A 19943-nucleotide genomic window follows, 5' to 3' on the forward strand; every position below is an offset into this window, starting at 1 on the left:
ATTCTGCCTTCAGTTCTGGGGCCTCAGGGCTGCAGGCATTGGTGAGATGACTTAGCAATACATAGTAATTTCTCAACAATAAGTCTTACTCTGGAATGGATGGAGCCAAGTCTCTATTGCAGCTTTGCTGGGTAAGCGTGATCTCAAATGACAGCAACAGCTTTTGTGAAGTGCCCCCAGATCTACCTGTTTGACACCAGCCAGCATAAAAACATCTTGGCAGAGCTGGTACAGACATGCAGGTTTCTGAGCTCATCCCACCTTGTCTCTGCCACTGTGTCCTGCAGGCTGAGCCTGGCTTGGCTGGCAGCTCCTCGTCCCCCCTCGGCCTCCCTCTCCCCCAGATAACTTTATCCTCATAGCACAGATACTCAGTCTGGATTTCATTTCTTCCCCTCCAGCTCCGTGTGATCCCGCGTGCATTCCTGACGCGTTACCAGCAGCCCACATCTCCGAAAGTGCCGTATCAGCTTTCAGTGGCCAAAGCTCAGAGGGGAAACAGCCCAGTTCCTCCATGCACAAACAGCTGGGCAGTTGTGGATGGAATTAATTGCTGATATGCACTGGGCTGTGTTTTTCTTCTCTTGTCATTTCCTTTGCAGCTGTGAAAGGCAAGGTTTTAAGGCTTTGAAAACAGCACAGACCTTCTCAGTGGGAGTAATGTAAGAGTACTGAAATATATGTGTGGATTAGGATTTGCATATGAAGTAAAACCTCTCCTAAGATGTAAGATCCAGCACTGTTGACATCGATATTCAAATTCCAGGTGCACCTTGCCAAATTAATTTCTGACTTTGGATTTCCAGCTTGAGAAAAAAATCTGGTTGAAGAGATTTGGATTTCTGAAAGCAGTAATCATTGTTTTCTGAACATAGGAGTCTGAAGTTGAGCGTTGAAAGCAATCTGTTATGAAAATGGTTGTCTTCCATGTATACTCTTGGAGCTAATTTATAAAATGGACTGATGTTGCTTTAGCCAAATGTGAAACAGTGAAGTTGCTGAAAGTCATGTTCCAGCCCAGCAGTTATGGGAAATTTATCACGGGGTTGGAAAATACATATGTTATTAACAGGGCTGCATGTCTGCCTCGAGGCTTCACCCAGCCCATAACAATCCAAAAACAAACCACCCATCACAAATTAAAAAATGCTGTCAAAAGTAGATTCTAAGCCCTAATGCTGTCAGAAGCTGCAGCATGCTGGGCTTAGTTGTAAAATCAGTGGAAAAATGTGTGGTACCTGTTGTTGAAGATAGTATTTTGTGAGCTTCCGGTATGAAAGTATAACAGATATTTTTCCCCTTGTTTATTAAACTGCTTTAAATGCACTTTTTTTAATGGAATTGTTACACCTCCCCTACTAGTAGGCTTATGCTGCCATGCAATTTACTCAGGGGAAGATCTCTAAGCTCTTTTGCCAAAATAATTACAACTCTTGTAAGTATTTTACTAGTACACAGTATTTGCATACCATATATTTATAAATAGTCTCATACCTGAAATGAATAGTTTAAACAAGTGCTTGAAAAAGGTTTTGTTGTTTTAAGACCTGGTCTTAATAACTAAATAAATGAAGTTGTACAAATATGCTGAAAATGTCCCCACCAGCTTGGGTTGTGTAAGTCCTTGTACTGTAAGATGAGTATTTCAAAGGTCCCACTGAAACCAGGGCCAATATTTGTGGTAAATACTGTGCAGAGTAAGGAAGGGTTGACAGACCAAGATCTTTAATAAATAAATAAATAGAAATTGCACAACTCTTGAAAGGAGACAAACTTCTAGTCTCAGCACCCACATCAGCCAAACTCTTGCAGAGACTGCTGCAGAGAGCTGTGGGATTGTACTTCCAGCAAATGCAAAGGAGTGCATCCTTACATGCTAGTTTTTCAGCCTTCCATGCAAGGGATTTCCGCAGCGACCTTGTCTGTCGTGGCTAAGAGCACGCAAGGGGACACCAACCCAAGTCTGGCTCACATGGTGTGCAGGAAGTTCAGCTGTAGTAATTTGGTTGTAAATCTGAGCCAGGGAGTCAGTAACTCAAATCATGGCTGTTACTTCAAAGAACGAAGGTTGCCTCCTTGAAGGGCTTTTAGTTTTTATAGCTATACAAAAGTTAACTATTACATAAGTTGTATGTTGTACATATCCATATATATGTTCATATCTTATTATAAATATACATGTATCATAGGCACTCTGTTCCATATCTGTCATACTAAGTACTTTTTTGGCAGGTAGCAGAAGTTATGGAAACAATTAAAATTCCTGTGCAACACTGGATTACTTATTTGTTTGGAAGAGTGGGTGGTGTTGTAGGGAGGGGAAAAAGGCAGATCTCTGCTTCAAAACCAAAGAGTAAAAGCATTCTGGAGTGGTTTTGCCAGAAGGTCTTTTTGTCAATTTGTGTTTGGACAGCAAGGTCTGAGTATCAAGAATAGAGTTCTGGGGTTTGCACTCTGGTGTACGTTGTTAGTAAATATTTAAGGAATTATAGAGCTGCAGTTGTTTTTATGGCCAGTAACCAACTGGTGATCCTTTCAAGGCAATAAACAGTGTATGAGAACAGTGTTCTTAATTACCCCAGCATGTAAGAAGTTGTTAAAGGTTAGAGACTGGTTGTTCTCTGCTCTGCCTTCACTTTAATCTAGTGCCTGTCTGACTGCAAGATTAAGAGTGGCAAAAAAATCCAACCAGTTTTATGGAACTCATATAGGAGCTGGGCAATTTAATTTCATCCAACAGTGAGTATCTTGATCCAGACTGTCTGCGCTGTGTTTCCTGTGGGTTACGTGACAGGTTGGTGGCATGATTTGCTTTGCAAACCTGTAAATGAGTTCGTGTTTGTGAATCTTTCAGCTGTGGTTTCTTTCTCCACCCTTTTCTCATGAATAAACTTGAAAAATATTTAGGACAAGATTTCTCTGGACTCGCCACGTCTGATGGTATCTTTTTCAACTTTGGTCTTTGTATATATGTACTTCTAAAACAATTGGGAGGTGTGGTGCAGTGTGCTTCCTTGGAGGGAGGCTCTGTTAGTAAAGATTACTGATCTGTGAGAAGAGTCAACTACAGAAAATGCTGAAACTAGCACTGCCTAGGAGGAGTCTGTGGCTTTGGTTTTTAACTCCCTTTGGGTTTTGTCAGTAACTTGGAACAGGGAAGTGTTTGGTCAGCTGTGGTGTAACACAGAAAAGATTCTTGTCCTGACAACTACATTTATCAATGTAGTAATAAGTTCAGTGTCTTAAACAACCACCTGACCTACTACATGAAGAAATTGTATGCAGTCAATAAATACTTCAGATTGTTCTGTATGTGACTGACAAGCCATAGTTGACTAATGAAATACAGGGTTTGGCAGAGCTTTAGCTCGAGACATCGTTGAGTGAACTTTGTGTAAGAGTGGGTTCATTCAATAAAAAATAAAAGGAGCATTTAAAGAGCCTTTTATTCCTGTCATAAAGATGCTTTGTGCTATTGCAGTTGTGTGTTTGACAGAATGGTTGGGGATGGATGCTGCAGATAGTTGTCTTGTAATTTGAGTGTCTTCTATTTGACACCAGCATGATTTTATCTTCAGTGTTGTGACATGACTGGTGAGTTACAGTTTCTCTGTTTGAATGGAGTTTCCCACTGTAGTTAGTATCATGTATCCATAAATCAGTCTGTTAAAGTGGTCATTCTGTATGTTATGGGATGGGTTGGGACTTGTTGGATTTTTGTTGTTGTTGGTTTTGGTTTTTTTTTTTAAGGAAATGAGATCTGATTTTGCTTCTGCTTAAGCCAAGTAGAACACCAGACTCAGTAGGACTGGGCTCAGAGTTTTGAGTGTTTGTTGGCAGCTAAAGTGAGCATAGCCACATGGGGCACAGGGCTGATTCCACTGTGCTGCAGTACCATGGGTCCCTGTACCTTTGAGCTTTTAAGTCTGTGAAATAAAATTAATCAATTATATTTTGGTTTGTGGCTGAGTTTGGTTTGGGATTGTTTTTTTTTAAATTGTTGTTGGGTTTGAGGTTTTTTATAGGTAGGTAATCTTGATATGTTTAAACAGATGGCTCTCTAAAACAGCTCATTACTGGTCACACAGTTACAACAATTATTGTTGCACTGTAGTTCCCCATCTCTCTTTACTGTATCAAAGTAGTTCAACTTGTGTGAGTATGTGTGCTAATGAGTTTTTATCATCTGTGTGAGTAGTAGCAGACTAGATATTCTGACATATTAGTCATTACAATGTGATAGATAATAGAGAAGTCTACTCTCATTTAAAGCTATAGCAGAGTGCATGAGACAGCCTTCATTAATGTATGCTGCAATTATATTGAATTTCTTCAATTACATCAGATTCTTTCATTACTCCAGAATCAGAGAGATTCTTATGGTAAAGGCATGACCAACTAGTTTTAAATTGTCTATTAAATTCAATTTTCTAGTATTCAAAAGCATACATGCACCCTGGTCAAAGAGAAAAAAAAAACAAGAGCTAAGTGCCCAAGTATTTTAAAATATATAAACTGGGGAGAAGCAATGAACAAAAAGCTTCTAACTTTCAGTAGATTAATCATGCTTTCAACATCTGGAATGAAGGTTTTTCTTAAGCACAGTTTTGAGATACACAATATTAATCCCAAAGCTTTGTGAGGGCGAGCAGAGCTTAGCCTAGGAGGCAGATACTAAGTTCTGGCATTAGTTTTTTTGCATTGTTTCCACATTCTGGCACTCCACTCCATTTCCTCGCCTCACTGAGCACTGAAAGGGACATAAATTGACATAACTAGATTTTTGTGACTGGGGCAAGGGAAGCAGCCTGAAAGATAAACTTTAACCTGTCATCCTGTCAACAAATTTGCATTGTTAGAAAAGTAAGAATTTATGTACCATGGAGTCAAGAATAGTATGTAGGGACAATGCATTAACAAAGTGCATATCTGAAGTTAATTTATTTCAGCCTAAAAATAGAACTTAAACATCCCACTGTCTGATTTGCTTTTCCATTAAAAAAAATTATGTTTCCATTTTCTCGGTCATAAAAAAAGCTTTGAGTACTCTCACTGCCTAAAGCAAGGAAGTCTGAACTATGACAAAAGTTAATGGCAAAGTAATGGAAGAATTTGGCCTGTCCCTGCAGTTTTGGGACTGCTAACTTCTCTTAGCAGTCTATACTGCGTCTTGAGCATGCTGCAGTTCAGTTATGCAACCTTGGGAAGTTTCTCTCCCACTGAATGCACTGTTCCTTTATTAAGGCTAATGGGAGTCATGTGTTCGTGTCAGTGGGAAAGCAGACCCTTAAAAATCTTTCTGGTAGATTTGGTGGAAACAGAGCTCATGTTCGTTACTGCTGTTCTGGGCAGTTGGATGTCTCATTAGCGGAATGTTAATGATGTTCAGCGAACTTCATTACTGGACGAGAGGATGTGGTGAAAATATAAAACTAGTGACTTTTCAATCTTATAATTTCCTGTATTGTTGGACTAATTTCTGCCTGTTGTGTCCTTTCTCCCATCCCAGTGCTTACACGCTGTGTACCTGGAGTCTGGTGGATGTGATGCTGGGGGTACTCCAGCCCTGCTCTGGGGGCTCTCTGCCCTGAGCCCATGCTGTGGCTCCCCTCTCCTGTGAAACTTACAGTAGAAACCATTAGATTGTCAATCTTTCTGCAACCCCAGGTAGGAAGCAGATTATAAACATCCAGCAGGTGGGAGGCAGATTTTAGCTGTGGGACTGTCAATGCAGTATCTTTACTGAGTGCAGAGGGAGCAAACACGGCTTTGCTCCCACAGCCCCTCAGGGAAGGCGATGGTGAGACCCACACCATCCCTTCACTGAGCAGATGTTCCTGCAAACCCCCACTAACAAAAACAAACCCACCACGTCCCCGCTGAGCCGCAGGATGGGCTGGCCCCATGTGAGGCCGAGCCCTTGGCTGGCAGTGGGAATTCGCTTACCCTCGGAAAACGCGGCCTTTCGTTTTATCTCGCTGAGGCGACCGCGGGGGAACAATGGGTTATTAGAGCATTGGAACAACACGGGCTTTGAGTGACCCCACGGTGCTGTGTTCTGCAGGCGAGGCTAAAAGGAGAGACTGGCTGCCCTCAGAGTTAATTTGGCAGCTGCTGCCCGGGGGCCTGGGCTGGTGGTGGCTGTGAGGTGAGGGCGGCCATGAGGGAGCAGGGAGGGCTTCCCCTCAGGGCCGTCTCTGGGAAAGGGAAAGAAGCAAACACAAAAACTGAGAGCTGGCAAAGTTGAAAGCATTCAGTTTGTTTTCTCTTTCTAGTACAAAATCTGTTTTCCTTCATTCTTCAGCTTTTAAGACAAAACTGTTACTTTGCTGGTTTTTGCCACTGACAGTAAAAGTGGCTGGAAATGGCTGAATGGCAGGTGAAGTGTCTGGTCACAAGCAGAAAGGTGCTGACCTCCCCAGTTCTATATTCCACCATATGGAATGGCACAGTTAGGGTTTCACATCCCATGCAGGGTCCAAAGACTTTGATCTTAAATGTGGCCTTTGGAGGTGTCATCCTCCCTGAAGGTCATCCCCCTGAAGCTGTGCACATTGATGAGCAATTTAGGTAGATTATGCCATTGATATCTCAGAAGTTAGAGTCCCAGGATCACAGAACAGACTGAGTTGGAAGGGATGCACAAAAATCAAGTCAAATTCTTGGCCCTGCAAAGAAACATCCCCCAGAATCACAAAATGTGCCCAAGAACATTGTCCAAGCACTTCTTGAACTCTGTCAGACTTGGTGCTGTGAGCACTGCCCTGGGGAGCTATTCCAGTGCCCAGCCACCCTCTGGCTGAAGAAGCTTTTTCTAATGTCTGATTTCCTGTACCAGAAATTTGTTTTTTCAGAGGAATAAGGGTGTAGGGCAATGTTTTAGCTTACAAACAAGGTATGTTCCAGGTATGTATGCTGCTGGTCTTAAAGGTGCTCTTATATTAGAAGCGCTCATATTTCAGTGTTGGTAACATATGTAGAGCTACAGAGTAGACATGAATTTTGAGAAAATCCAGAAGGGACACAACATTCAGGTGTTTGCCAGTAGCAATACTCCTCTTTTGTAAAGCAGAAGCCATTTTTTTAGTTCTTCAGCTTTCACTTACACATATAGCCCTAACAACAAAAAAAAGAAACCACCCCTCCTGATGACACTTCACTGTCTTGGGTAGAATTTTCCTGCCTCCGGGGCTGAAAGAGGAGCCCATCAAGTGAGTTATTTGTAGGTCAGTTGGTCTTTCCATGATGAGAAATAATGTGATGAAACTAGTTTTATATTCTGGACTGGTGTACCTATTGCATGCTGAGGTTTTATGTGTATTTTTAATGTGTTTTTCTCAAAGCACATAATAATGAAGAATTGTGGCATCCCCTTCCTGGGTAGCTATCTACTCAATATGCAAATGTATTCCCAATGCCCTGCTGGAAGCCTCCCAGTCAGTCCTCACTGAACAGTTCCTGCATTGCATGTGAGGGTCCAGAACCAAAGACTTTGCTGTCAGTTTGGTGAAGGCAAAACGGGCTCTCCATGGAGGAGGAAATTTTTAATGGTTATGATGTGCACTTTTTTTTTTCCTCTTTTTTTATCAGTTGGGGAAAAACAAGCAGTGGCAGCAGCTGTGCCATGTGAGCGAGTGTGTCATGAGCCTGCTGGGCAAGGCATAGTGAAGGGCATTATTCCACTGGGAGGTTGGCACTGGCCATGGCCCTCCAGAGTTGCCACAAAGGATTTTCTGTTCGACATCTAACGCAACAAGCACATTCATATGTTTGCAGAGGGTTTCCATGGAAACCGTGTAAACTGTGATGCTGGCAGACAGAGGCAAAGGTTATACTATTGTAGAGGCCCTTTTATATTCTCTTTAAATGTTTCAGGGCAGCTATATTTCTTAACTGATATTCGGAGCCTGTGCAGCAATTTGTTCAGTTTTTTGGTTTGGTCTTTTTGTTTTTTCTCCTTCCCCTCCTCCCCCTTGTCTTTTTCGTGATTGTACTGAGGAGGTCAGATGAGACACAAGAATCACAATGAAAATGTGGTTCTCTTTTTTTTTTTTTTTTAACACGAGATCACTTGAGTGTCATTATTTGAATTGACTTATCTTTCTGTTAGTGATGATGATGCAACTGGAAATGGAAGAGGAGAGCACAAAAAAAAAATTCAACCCCTACTAGTACATTTCTCTTTTTTTTGAGTGCTTTTATTGCTCAGGTAGAACTAACTTGGGTCATTGCTCACTGGCACATGGAGAATTTTGAATGCTGGTCTCCTCTCAGAACAATGAACTTATGCTATTTATAGATACCAGTTTTAGCACTGGCTAGACTTGAGTATGCTTTGAGGGTTCATGCTGTTTTTAAATTTAACCTACAAGTTTAAATTTCCAAACATACCTATTGCTTTGTTCATGTTTCAGAAGTACTCCCACCGTGGGCACAAATGTTGCTCATTAAGAAGAAAGAAAATTATTGGTTCTTCTATATCCAAGTTCCCCTTTGATAGTCCACGTTTGCAAAATTATGCTTGTTCACAACTTCAGCTTAATTATCATGGGAGGTTATTTTAAATGGCTTAATCTGTGTCTGGGCTCATGCTGCAGGTCAGAGAGGTCCAGGTACTGCTTGTTCACCTGCTGCTCTATGAAAATGAGAGCTCACCTGACCACACTATGCATGTATTAATTCCTGCCACTTAACTTTTGAACCTGGTTACTTTAAGCCAAACTTGGTACAAAGGTAAAAACATTATTTTCTGGTGCTTTACAGAAACGGGTATGTGGTTAAAGATGTAGGATTTTGATGCTGAGCAGCATCCTCAGTACCTGAAATACAAGTTGCTCAGTCCATCTGACTATAGGGCACTGACTAAAAAAAATCCAGGTTAAGTGTAGATAATTAACTGAACTTGATCACGAGTTTGCAGAATCAAGAGATAATTTAAATTCTCAGTTTTAAAGACTAAAACATACTTTCCTGCTAAAGGGGCAAATACCTTTTAGGTGTATAAAATATTAAAATCTTAAATAGACAAGTGACATTAAGGCATTGTGTTTCTGAACTTGTGAAAGTGCTGTCATAATTACACAAGGCAGCACTTACTTTTTGTGAATACAAGAATGAAACAGCCAACTTGGAGAACTTACTGTTGTGGGAGACAATTTCTAACAAAGAATGAAAAGGTGGAATGTGGTGTTAGCTCAGGATGGCTGCTGATTTACTTTAGGACAGCCAGGCATGCCCACAACCTGCTGCACCATGCCAAGAGTGGCCAGGAAGGTTTATTTGTTTACTTATTTCTCATGTTTTGCTATTTATATATCAGATGTATAATTATTGAAGGCTTCATATCCAGTGCCTCGTGAATGTGACAGTTAAAAATAACTTCAAAAAATAAACCATCCATTTAGTCTTCTGGAAACCACTGGTCTCCCAGTCCAGTATCACACAGTTACAAACAACGTGTTGAATATGACATGAAAATGAACACGGATAGATGTAATGAAAACCTTTCTTCAAGTTTCATCCAGCATAATTGTATAATTGCACTCTCTGAGGTATGGGGGTTTTGTGCCAGGTAGGAGTGTTTCTCATTATGAATTCCACTTTTCTGAGTTTGAAGCCAGAACTCTCAGGAAAAAGTCTGTTCATATAACATAAAACTTTGTGTGCTTTCATCACATCATACTGACTGCCTTTCAGTACAAACTTTGATTAGTTTTGATAGTTTATCACAGAGAGAAACGTGTACTGATGAGGCAGGCCAAAATCAAAATTCCTTAGCAATTTGCCAGATAATTAAAAAGAACGAAATTATAAACCCACAGCAACACCAAATGGTATCTTACGTGCTTGTTTCAATGCATACTGGAAGCATCACTCAGTAATTAAAATAAAAATAGAAATCCAGCTATCTCCCTGCCCAAAATGATGCCATAAATTAGCAAGTTAGAGGAACACATCTTACAGGAAAAAAATAAATCTAAGTACTGCCCAACTCTAAAAGCAGCACCTACTCCTATTCTTCCAGAAATCTTTGAGATCAAACTCCCGAGACCAGATCTGTCTTGCAGATTCCTTTTTTCCTCTTTGGATTAAGAAATGAGTTCCAAAAAAAAGAGATGTGGTTCCTCCTCATCCCCACTGTGGTTAAGGCAGAGCTCTGGCTGCCCTGGGTCAGTGCTGTCCTCCACAGCATTCCAGCACGTCTGTGAGAGCTGTCATGAAGGATCCCTTGGCAAGCATCTAATCACCTACTATTCAGCACTATATTAATCAAGTTTTGTGGTATTTTTTGGGCATGTTCCTGCATGGAGTTCTTTAATTCTTTGAACAATGTTGGGTTTTTACAGATGTTTATTAAAAGCCCACAAAGCACCCAACACAAAAGTGAAAAAAAACCTGAAAAACCTAGAAAAATTTTACTTACCTTTATTCGTCAAGTAGATGGAATCTCCATAGCCTCATTTTTTTGTATCATGAATAATTTTCTTATGGTGTAAGGTGAAATGCTGTTTACATAGGATCATTTCCATCAGTTATTCAAATATTGAGGAGGAAAAAGCATCACCAAAGCTCAGAACATAATGTATTTTTTTTTTAAATCACTAATTGACTTTTAAATTTGTTGCTTTTAATTCTTAATGTTAGAGTTGAGAGAAGAATTTGCCCCTACATTTTAGTCTCTGAACTTCAGCCCATGGGTTAACAGATACTACCACCCAGTATAAACATACACAGGTTTATTTGCAAACAAGCCAATAGCATTTCAATTAGCTTCTTTGGAAATTCAAATAAAATTACTTTTAAATATTTAAGTTTAAATAGAAGACAGATCCATCTAATATATTTGTTGGCTTCAGAATATTGTTGAAATTACAAACAAAAAAACCCAGTAGAAGGCAAAATTGGAAGAATTGTTTGGGGAGAGGATTTGAGGGAGAGTCTTTAGTGCTGCATGTACCTTCAAAATTATGACAGAGTCTTTGCAGCTGGAATTCTGAGTTACTGCTGCTGCAGCTTCTTCAAGTCCCTGGTTAGAGGAGAAACCAGGAAGCTTTTCTGCATTGCTCACTTGCATGGCAATGCTGTAGTATAAAGTGAGTGTCTTCTGAAGCAGTCTGGGGGGGATGGTTGCTTGTACCACCTTGGCTGCTGGGAAGTTCTGTTCTCAGTACATTGGACCATCTCCTCTTTAGACGTGAAATAGTCATCCTCCATGCAACTGAGATCAAAGGAGAGCATGGTTTGAATCTCTAGGACAAGTGTTCAGTGTCAGCTGGTGTTACATTCTAAGAACAATCACAATGTGTGCAAGTCCCCATGATTTTGTGTAGCATGCCAGGATGCAGCCATGCTTTGTAATACCAGAGTAGTTTGCTGTGGAGTGTCTTTTATTTTATCCAAGTTTTCAGTGCTTACAAGTGATGATGGAGGAGGAGAATTATGGGATAACAGTACATAATTGCTTGCTTGTACTGGAAAATAATAGTAACCTAATTATTAAATATTTATGTATTCTGCTTTTGACTTTTAAAATGCTGCTCTTACTACTGGGCTTGCTGCTGACTCACCCTACCCCTCGCTGTTTGTCTTACCAAAGCTTTTGTTAGTAAATCTTGAGCACTTGTTCAGAGATGTGCTGGCTGCTGCTCTGGGCACATCTGCTTCTCTGTTCAGTGCTGTGGTTAAGTCCAAAGTGACCCTCTGCCATCAGCTGGGCTTGCTTGAAATTCAGGGGAATAGTTTTCCATTCCTGAAGGTGTAGAAGATCTTTGGCTCAGTAAATTCAATTTGCTTTTCTAGTACCATGAGTAGAAGATGGCAGAGACAAGAAGGAGGTCAAGTTCAGGCCGAGTCAATTGAGATTGATGTGCATATTTGTATAGGTTAAACTATGAATGCACGTGAAATTTTCTGCATATGCTAGTTGGGCAGTTTGTTGGGAGAGTTTATTATTTTCAAGCAAGCTGAAAACAATATTAACCATTTGACTATAAAGAGAAAAAGTGTTTCTCACTACTGTAAATCCCTGGATTTCCCTGGGAAGGATAATTAAAGCAACATGCTGTGAACGCAGCTAATAAAGTAGTTGCCTTTTGAACTTTTGAGTAGATCAGCCAGGTCCTTGTGGCCCTGCTCTGCTCTGCTCCACACTTTCCCCTGCTCTCCTCCCCCAGATTATTTTTAACCCTGAAGCCTTTGTGTAACCACTGTAGACTCAAGCTTCATGGAGAGGTGTGCTTAGCACAATTAGGGAATGGTATTTTCAGGGGTGGGGGACTGAAACACATTCACTGGGAGTGGCAGGATTGCCTCAAGGCAGCCAGGAGAACATGAAAAATTGTAGCATAAGGTATGTGTAACTTAAGTCCTCTAAAGATGATAATTTTGTAAGTATTAGGGATGCAACTATAACCTTCATCAAGTTCTGTGTGTTTGTTAAGTTTTCCCTTGTTGTGTTTTGACAGTCACAAACATTTGTTTGTAAATGGACCAAGGAGGGAAAAAAATGTCCCATATGCTAAAGCAAGACTAATTTTGGTAATGGAGAAAAAAGAAAGTCTTGGAGCCTTGAATGGGGTGAGAAAAGACACTCTCAGTATAATCTGTGAATAGTGATTTACAGTTTTTTGTCCCTTGTGCCATCTCATGGCTGATATAAGCTGTTAGTCCTATTAACAAGCCTTCCCTCTACACCTCAATCTGAGCTTGCTTTTTTTAAGCATTTGCTAGAGTAAGGGGATAGCTCTCTTCTCACAATGCCTAAGGTTTTTTCCCTTGCTCATGGACAGTCAGTGGCAATGTGCCTGCTGTACAGTCAGGCGTGGGCTTGGCTGGCATCATTTGTCTCACACTTTCATCAATCCCTAAAATTATTATTTGTAATTCTAGTTTAAAACCTTAAGACAGCAGTAACATTTACACTAAGCCTGTTCTTCATGTGTGAAATCAATACATGTAGTTGTGTTGTTTTATCTAAAATATTTTGAGTTTTAACTATAGCTATCATAAATCAGCTTTTTGAAATTATCTTCATTTCTGTTTAATGTGAGAATTATGTATAAGTCAGTGAAATGTTAAAATTCCTTTTTTGAGAAGCTAGCCAGTTTATTTTGACATGGTCAAGCTGATATTGGTGTATTAATGTGATTTATGTTATTGCTCTCCATATAAAATTTATGGAAGAGTGATTCAGAGATCCCAAGATGAACTGGGGTGAGTTGTGCAGGGTGTGGTGCATTATATTAATAAAGATACAATTTGTCCTGAAGACTGTATGATCGAAGACCTGGCACAATTTCATCTTTTCTTCAAGTTTCCAGTTACAATTGTTCTACTGAGATTAGCTGTTGGCCAGGTTTCCCAGTGCTTACTTGTGAGTTACGGAGGGCGTTGAGCTGCAATTCCGTATGGTCAGTGCACGGTGGTGGTCTTAAACGGGGTCTACACTGAGCTGTCGGTGGTGCTAAAGGTCAGGATTTGATGTGAAGAGAGAGGAACTCCAGGGGTTTGGACTATAAAAAGGTTTGGCTGTGTGCTACCATACACAGGATCGGTTGTTGGTGTAAATATTTGTAAAATCCAGCAGTTGCCTCATGTCCATCATCTGGATTGCCCACCATCACAGCCTCTGACCCTCCAGCAAAACCCAGGAGGCAGCTGCTTTGGCCATGACATTTCTCAGGATAATCAAACTGCCATAAATCACCAAGACTTTTCATGTGCCCTGGGACTGATAAGAGGTTTCCCTGCTCTCCAATGTCACACATTGTACCAGTGACCCAGGAGGGCTCCTGCAGGTTACTGGGAGTAGTCTGTGTTACTCCAAATGGCTCTATCCAGCTTGATGTGAATCAATGGATTTCAAAAAACGTATTTCTATAACAGACCTATTTTTTCTGCTCCATAACCTTATGTAGATCTCTATATAAAGTAGAATTGTTTTCCCCTGCATGTGTGCAGGTCAGGGATAGCCCAAGAAAAAAGTCACCAGAGAAAGCTGGAGACTTTGCAAGAGAGGGAGAGTGTTGCAAAATATGGAAGGCTGTGACTGCCATCAGTTTTTTCAGTTAAGTTTTCTTTTCACAGAGAAGTTCTTATTTTATACTGTGGAGGAACCCAGGTTTCGTGTTTTTCAGGTGACACAGGGACATTGTTCAGCCGTTCTCTCTGTGTGTGGGCTATGTGTGTGTGCCTACTTTCACAGCTTAATACGGATAAGTGCTACCAGAACATAATCTTTTAATTTAGCTCTCTTGTCTACTAACTCGTGAAATATTTTTAGGTGACTTAAGTACAAGTGATTATGTAGATAAGCAGGGGTGTGTCTTTAAAAATAAAGTGCTTTTCATTGTCATCTGTGTGAATTGTTTCACCAACAAACTCTGTATTCCTCCTCTGCTACTTCTCTGTAACTAGTTTGCATGTGTGACTGGGTTTGTTCTGACTTGCATGTTGTGTGTACAGAACACCATAATCTCAAAATGTTCATATTGTCTGCACAATCTTAACAGTTTTTGTGTAAAACAAGAAAACATTTCATGGAGCAGAGCAAGGAAACCATTGCACTGCTGGCTGCTCAGGTGTCACACAGTGCATTGATGGCAACATCCCGGTTATGTACTGCCTTTCCTTGGCACAAAGGGGTTCCACAGTGGGCAGGGTGGACCTTGGATCTGAACTCCCAGGGTTGTGCTTTTGAGACTGGTTTTATCTTTTATCATACTGACTCTCAGAAAAGGGTGACTGGATAACTTCCTTATCAAGGGTTCCCTCCCTTTTTTTACATGAAAAACTCATGCAGCCGTAAAGGAAATAGTTTGTGTCTACAGAGTTAAGCATGCAAGTTCATTTATGAGACTCCACGCATGCAAATAGCGTTTATGGCCATGTGGTAGAGCATATTGGATACATCAAACCAGCATTCTGGGCTCTGGAAGTTTTTTCCCCACTTGTGCTGAAAAATGTTGGCAGGCCGGGCTGCAAATGTGGAGGTGCAGACTGCACCTGCTACAGGCTGAGTGCATTATAAGGAACCTTCCTTAACAGATAAAAAACATCATCCCTGCAGTTAAAGGTAAAGCTACAGGCCTCAAATTCTCATGTTCTGTGTGGCTGTCAGCGACCCACTTAGTTCTCACTTCTTGACAATAAAGTGTGTCTGGCTCCGTTCCAGTTTACACTGAGTAAAGTGTGAGTTGCACAGCTTGACTATTTGTGTTGACTTTAACATTGCGTGATGTAACTGGGAAAAAAATAATGCTTTAGATTTAACACAGCAACACAAAAACAAGGTTCCAATGCATTCAAGTGCTTATTTCTTAGGAAAAAAATATATCTTGCTGCCATACAGTCTCTTTACCGTGGTGTCTGAAAAGAGATGGACATTAAATTAGCTTGCTCTGTTTAAAAGCAGAGGGACTTAAATATGCAGTGCTGGATTAGACTGTTTGATTAGTAACCAGTTTGGGCTGTAGTATGACAAATTGTTTATGGCTGCATTGCTACTGGAAGAAATGGTGTTTGACACTCCTGTATCATCATTATCTTTATTTCAGAACAAACATTTGTGTAGATATGCAGTTATCTGGCAGGGTAACTGATACAGCTGATTATTAAATTAATCCATTTAATAAAATCCAAACCAGCTTTAAAAACCCTTACAAGCATTTTCTAGTTTGAATCTGAAGATGTGATAAAGGGAGAAAGATTGAATGACTGGGCAGGCTAGGAGAAGATATGACTATTTTAAAATGCAAATTAATTTGTGTCAATTTAAGGGTGTAGCTTGGCTTGAGTGCTAGGGTAAGGAATTCCTGTGTATTAGTAAAATCGGTTAATAAAATTTTGAACAAATGCTACCTATCTAGTTATTTCCAGTTCTACAAATTGCGTTTAGGAAATGCTGACATCTGAACACACATCTTACTCACCTGAACAATGTATAAAGTAAGAAAACCCCAAATCCATTGTAAGATAAAAAGAAAAAGAAAAATTTTCAGCTCAGATATTTATGGTATTTGATGTCCCTATCAGGTGAATTTCAGAATTAATTTAATTTTGAGGTGCTTATCCAAATTATCTTTTTTACCTTAAACGAGTTGCAATTATTCATTTCTGTGTCATTAGTAAAATATGTAGGAGGGAGGGTGAACAGTTAACTTTCTAGTGCCAGAAGATAACATTGGTGACCCTCTTCTCAGTCCACATTCTCCTACACACTTCCCCATCCCTCTGAACCATTCCCCCATATTCCTGAAGTGTGTGTGCTGCTGCCAGCTGACGTACGTAGCTGACGGTGTTTGCTGAAGCCAAGTCTTTGATTCAGACTGGAACCTGTTTCATGGGGAGGCTGGAACTGAGATCAAGAGACGCCCAGTTTGCTTCCAACAAGTCTCCTGGCAGACAAGATATTGGAGGGGGGGCTGGGAGGAGAGAGAGCAGACTGTTCCTTACAAACAAGCAGGCGAGACATTGCAGGAGCAGAACAGCTTGACGTGCTCCTGAGAGGAGCCGCTCCGATGCGGGGTAGCCCAGCCCGAGTGCTCAGACCCCAGATCAGTCACACCAGTTAATGATGCCGTGCACACACTGCTGGCTTGCACTGCTGGGAACTCTCAGTAAGATGGATTGCACTGCATAGAGAAAATGGAGATGTCTGAAACCAGCCAGAAAAGATCAGCATAAAAGGTAGGTTAATGTTCTGTTGCTAGGTGATCTAATAATTTGGTCCCTTTGCTGTTATTCTGTCTGGTGGTATTTATTTTTATATACATTCAATACGTTATGAAAGATATAAATACATCAAGTCAGTGCTTTCTGGGGGGGGTTTCTCAGTATACATTTTCCTCACATTTGGTCTCCTGTACTTTTTTTTACTTTAATACTTCTTGTTTCTCTGACCTCATTATTATTTTTGTGATTATACATTGAAAATAGTTATTGCAACAGAAGCAACACAGCAGGTTACTTAGATTTTACAAAGTGTCAGATAGGGATGCTCAGGATGTAATGTTGCCACCTAAAATCAACAGTTCCATGTTCCTGGGAAAAAATTGAAGCTTTCATTAAAAAAGACTTACTCCTAAGTAGAGAGATAAACAGCTTCCTGGCAGAGGGAGTATGTTCTACTTTCTCTCTGTAGCCCAGTTACGGGTGTAAAATACAGAACAGGATATGGAAGCCAAACCCATGAGCTATATAAGGCATCAAAGCACTGGAGGACACGACCTGTTTTCTTTTGTATCAGAATTCAGTTCAGCATGAACCAGGAGGGCAGAGCTCGGAGGGGGAAATGGTGTTAGATTAACAAGTTATGTTGTAGCAAGACCTTGTGAGCCTTTTTGTTTTACAGGTCCTTAAAAGTATTTTCAGCTGAGATGAGGAATCTGTGTAACAAAAATTTATCCATTCTGAATTTCAGTTCTTAGGCCCAACATTGGAGCCATTGAACCAAGTGTGGGCAAACTGTGATCCCAAGTGTGGGCTCTTCTTTAACTTTGAATCTCTTTTTAGTGTGTCAGCATGTGCATGTTAGGTCAAAATGTGGGCCAAAATGTGTGCCTCAGCAGACCAAGAGTGATGGCTCTCACCAGGATAGAATCAGATCCAAATTTATAATTGATTTCTCTATGTATGTTTCTCTGTTCTGACATATATATAGTGTCTTGTTGCTGTTCCATAGGGTCTCTGATTTCTACCTGTGCCTCAGTCTCTGCAACCACTCTGGAGCATGCATAAGAAATGTTAGCCAGTACTGTTCAGGAAGGTGGTACCTCACTTTCTTTAATTCATAAACAGTATTGGAGGGGTTGGAAGCCAAAAGTAGCCTTGCAGTAAAGCTGATTTCTTCTCTAGGCACAAGTATCACACATGCACAATTTAAAAAAAAAAAAAAAGGTGAGGAAGAGGATCCTCTATCACAATTCGTAGGTGTTGAGATCTGGATTTCCTGTAAACATTTTTGTTTTATTGCTGGTTCTATGCTGAGAAGGAGATACTAATTTTTTGGTCCCCTAAAGCTGATGGCATTTTTAAAAAATATCCTCTTTCTTAAAAAAAAAATCAATAGAAGATGCAAATAAATAATAAAAGAATGGTTGATTTGTTTGAACATTTTCCAGGAAACAGTAGGGGTTATATGAGAGTCAGCCTGGGCCCAACAGAGCAGGCATTGAACCAGACCTAATAAGAACAACTGGACCCAACACCCATATTATGTTCAGTAATGGAGGGGTTTTGTACTACAAGGACTTCAGTGTTGTAATCTTAATGGCTAGAGGTAACAAACCAGGCTGAAAGGGAAGAGGAAAAACTAAAGTTCAAGGCAATTAGAAAAATCTCTTTCGTGGATTTTGGGTATTGCCAGTCACATTTGTGCCATTTTTACAGATGAATGGCTTTTCTGTCACTGTAAGAATGAATTGTAAAGTAATGGACTTGAACTAATTATGTCCCATAAACCTATAATAATAACAATAAATGTGTTTTGAAGTTCAGACATGCATGTACTTGATCCAGCCAACTGAGCTGAACAGCAGCTGAGCAAGTCTCCTACTTGGGGTTAACAGTTCAGGTTTTAGGGAAATAAACGGTGAGATAAGACAACTCCAGGGAAGGAGGAAAAGAGCAGGAGGCACAGCTGGTCACCAGTTCAAGCAAGGCTCTTGCTGTCTGCTTTTCTAGACTGCTTTTAGTTACCTGCAGGTGATGGAAGGTGTCTGTTCTGGCTCAGATGGAGGTTCTTATCCCAACACAGATGGAGAGCAGTGAAGGCTGACAGGTCTGGTCTCGAGATTTTCTTACCTTGTGGCATTTAGGCAGTGATCTCATGGTCTTATGTTTTCTCCTGATGCTTGTTTTCTTTTTCTTCTTAAACCTCACCATTTTGAGCAGGGGGGAAAGGGAAGGTACAGGGCAGTGGAGCACAGACATAACGCACAATTACATTTATAAGGGTATTTTTCCTAAGCTGAGTGGTGGTCAGATCCCCAGACACCATCCCAAGAGTTAATTCTTTAGAAAAACTTAAGCTCCGTTCATACTTCTACCAGATTTTTCCCAAACTCTCACTTTGAAGCAAACCCCTTGTTTTCTCCCCAGCATCCCTAAACTGATCACACATCCCAGGCTTTCCAAGGGTCAGTCAGCAAATGCTGAATGAACTCCTACTGCACCCAAGCAGCAAATGCAAAACTCACCAAAGTGTTTCCTCAGCCTCTGGAATGAAGCCATCAGAGTTCATGGAGCTTGTCTCCAGGATGTGAATTATACATCCCAGAACATGGTATGTTCATCCAGCATGCCAGGTACCTCCTGGGAGCTCTGTGTGTGCAGCTGGATAATGTTGCATCCCAGATGATGTTTTCTTTTTCTCTCTTTCTGTGGAAAAAAAAAAGGCAGGAAGAGCAAAACCAATTAAACTGTAGGAACTTTTGTGTTTCATCTCAACCCAAATTTTATCATAATCTGTCGTACACAAGAAAGTCATAGACATAGTTTTCTTGGCTCTTACCTGCTAGTGCTTTCCCAGCTCTGTCGGTGGTTTCTCCCTGGGGTTTCATACTTGGTTACAGGGTTGCAGTGCCCCAGGATTTCATCCTTGTGTTCTCCCTTACAATGTCAGCAAAGCCATTTGGGAATCAGTGTGGGAAACTGGCTGAAAACCAGTTTGCATCCTCCTGCCAGCCTGGGTCCTGGTGTGGCTGAGCAGTAGAGGGTGTTACAAGGACTGGAAGGACTTGCTGCAGGCAGGAGGAGGGCTTGGGCTGCTGAAGCTGGTTTTGACAGGGATTCCCAGTGTTCCACCTGGGAAATATGTGAGATTACAGAGGAGGCAGTTTGGATGCTCCTGTTGGCTCACTGTTCACAGAATACCCCAAATGGCAATTGCAGTGACACAAACGAGGGATGGGTGAGCTGTGCCACAGAGCAAGGACACTGATCCA

General features: G+C 40.8%; 1 protein-coding gene across 5 annotated transcripts in view; it reads left to right on the forward strand.

The window, feature by feature from the left end:
* Window positions 1-19943, forward strand: part of ADD3 (adducin 3) — a 91972-nt gene that overhangs the window by 46364 nt on the left and 25665 nt on the right. The window contains exon 3 of one of the 5 annotated variants that reach the window (XM_039708977.1): window positions 5510-5667. The exons of 3 other annotated variants lie outside the window; for them this stretch is intronic. The gene's annotated coding sequence lies outside the window, so the exon portion shown is untranslated. Of the gene's footprint in view, window positions 1-5509; window positions 5668-16347; window positions 16687-19943 lie in introns of those variants that run through there. One more of the 5 variants, XM_039708976.1, reaches the window with a different exon arrangement.

This window comes from Passer montanus, unplaced genomic scaffold, assembly GCF_014805655.1.
Source record: "Passer montanus isolate IOZ18808 unplaced genomic scaffold, ASM1480565v1 scaffold21, whole genome shotgun sequence".
Taxonomy (NCBI): Eukaryota; Metazoa; Chordata; class Aves; order Passeriformes; family Passeridae; genus Passer; species Passer montanus.